Below are 2,719 nucleotides of genomic sequence, written 5' to 3'. Positions count from 1 at the left end.
TCCTGCATTCCAGTCACACCTCCCCGCATTCCAGTCACTCCTTCCTGCATTCCAGTCACACCTCCCCACATTCGGATTACACCTCCCCACATTCGGATCACACCTCCCCGCATTCCAGTCACACCTCCCCGCATTCCAGTCACACCTCCCTGCATTCCAGTCACACCTCCCCACATTCGGATCACACCTCCCCACATTCGGATCACACCTCCCCACATTCCAGTCACACCTCCCCACATTCCAGTCACACCTCCCCGCATTCCAGTCACACCTCCCCGCATTCCAGTCACACCTCCCGGCATTCCAGTCACACCTCCCCGCATTCCAGTCACACCTCCCCGCATTCCAGTCACACCTCCCGGCATTCCAGTCACACCTCCCCGCATTCCAGTCACACCTCCCCGCATTCCAGTCACACCTCCCCGCATTCCAGTCACACCTCCCGGCATTCCAGTCCCACCTCCCCGCATTCCAGTCACACCTCCCCACATTCCAGTCACACCTCCCCGCATTCCAGTCACACCTCCCCACATTCCAGTCACACCTCCCCACAATCGGGTCACACATCGCTACATTCCAGTCACACCTCCCCACATTCCAGTCACACCTCCCGGCATTCCAGTCACACCTCCCCACATTCCAGTCACACCTCCCGGCATTCCAGTCACACCTCCCTGCATTCCAGTCACACCTCCCCACATTCCAGTCACACCTCCCTGCATTCCAGTCACACCTCCCTGCATTCCAGTCACACCTACCTGCATTCTAGTCACACCTACCTGCATTCCAGTCACACCTCCCCACATTCGGGTCACACCTCGCTACAATCCAGTCACACCTCCCCACATTCCAGTCACACCTCCCGGCATTCCAGTCACACCTCCCTGCATTCCAGACACACCTCCCTGCATTCCAGTCACACCTCCCCGCATTCCAGTCACACCTCCCCACATTCGGGTCACACCTCGCCACATTATAGTCACACCTCCCCATATTCGGGTCACACCTCGCCACATTCCAGTCACACCTCCCTGCATTCCAGTCACACCTCCCCACATTCCAGTCACACATCCCTGCATTCCATTCACACCTCGCCACATTCGGGTCACACCTCCCCACATTCCAGTCACACCACCCCACATTCGGATCACACCTCCCCACATTCCAGTCACACCTTCCTGCATTCCAGTCACACCTCCCCACATTCTGATCACAGCTCGCCACATTCGGGTCACACCTCCCCACTTTCCAGTCACACCTCCCCACTTTCCAGTCACACCTCCCCACATTCGGGTCACACCTCCCCACTTTCCAGTCACACCTCCCCACATTCGGGTCACACCTCCCCACATTCGGATCACACCTCCCCACATTCGGATCACACCTCGCCACATTCGGATCACACCTCCCCACATTCCAGTCACACCTCCCCACATTCGGGTCACACGTCGCCACATTCGGGTCACACTTCCCCACATACGGATCACACCTCCCCACATTCGGATCACACCTCCCCACATTCGGATCACACCTCCCCGCATTCGGATCACACCTCCCCACATTCCAGTCACACCTCGCCACAGTCGGATCACACCTCCCACAGTCGGATCACACCTCCCCACATTTCAGTCACACCACCCCACATTCCAGTCACACCTCCCCACATTCCAGTCACAACTCTCCATATTCCAGTCACACCTCCCCACATTCCAGTCACACCTCCCCGCATTCCAGTCACACCTCCCCACATTCCAGTCACACCTCCCCGCATTCCAGTCACACCTCCCCGCATTCCAGTCACACCTCCCTGCATTCCAGTCACACCTCCCCACATTCGGATCACACCTCCCCACATTCGGATCACACCTCCCCACATTCCAGTCACACCTCCCCACATTCCAGTCACACCTCACCGCATTCCAGTCACACCTCACTGCATTCCAGTCACACCTCCCCACATTCGGTTCACACCTCCCCACATTCCAGTCACACCTCGCCACATTCCAGTCACACCTCCCTGCATTCCAGTCACACCTCGCCACATTCGAATCACACCTCGCCACATTCGGGTCACACCTCGCCACATTCGGATCACACCTCCACACAGTCGGATCACACCTCCCCACATTCGGATCACAACTCCCCACATTCGGATCACACCTCGCCACATTCGGATCACACCTCCCCACATTCGGATCACACCTCGCCACATTCGGATCACACCTCGCCACATTCGGGTCACACCTCCCCACTTTCCGGTCACACCTCCCCACATTCGGATCACATTTCGCCACATTCGGATCACACCTCCCCACATTCCAGTCACACCTTCATGCATTCCAGTCACACCTCCCCACATTCTGATCACAGCTCCCCACATTCTGATCACAGCTCGCCACATTCGGGTCACACCTCCCCACTTTCCAGTCACACCTCCCCACTTTCCAGTCACACCTCCCCACATTCGGGTCACACCTCCCCACTTTCCAGTCACACCTCCCCACATTCGGGTCACACCTCCCCACATTCGGATCACACCTCCCCACATTCGGATCACACCTCCCCACATTCGGATCACACCTCGCCACATTCGGATCACACCTCGCCACATTCCAGTCACACCTCCCCACATTCGGGTCACACGTCGCCACATTCGGGTCACACTTCCCCACATACGGATCACACCTCCCCACATTCGGATCACACCTCCCCACATTCG

The sequence above is a fragment of the Phyllobates terribilis genome, unplaced genomic scaffold (assembly GCF_046119375.1).
Source record: "Phyllobates terribilis strain yellow unplaced genomic scaffold, ASM4611937v1 Scaffold_5__5_contigs__length_657084704, whole genome shotgun sequence".
NCBI lineage: Eukaryota > Metazoa > Chordata > Amphibia > Anura > Dendrobatidae > Phyllobates > Phyllobates terribilis.
The sequence above is the reverse complement of the archived record's forward strand: the minus strand, read 5'-3'. Positions refer to the sequence as shown.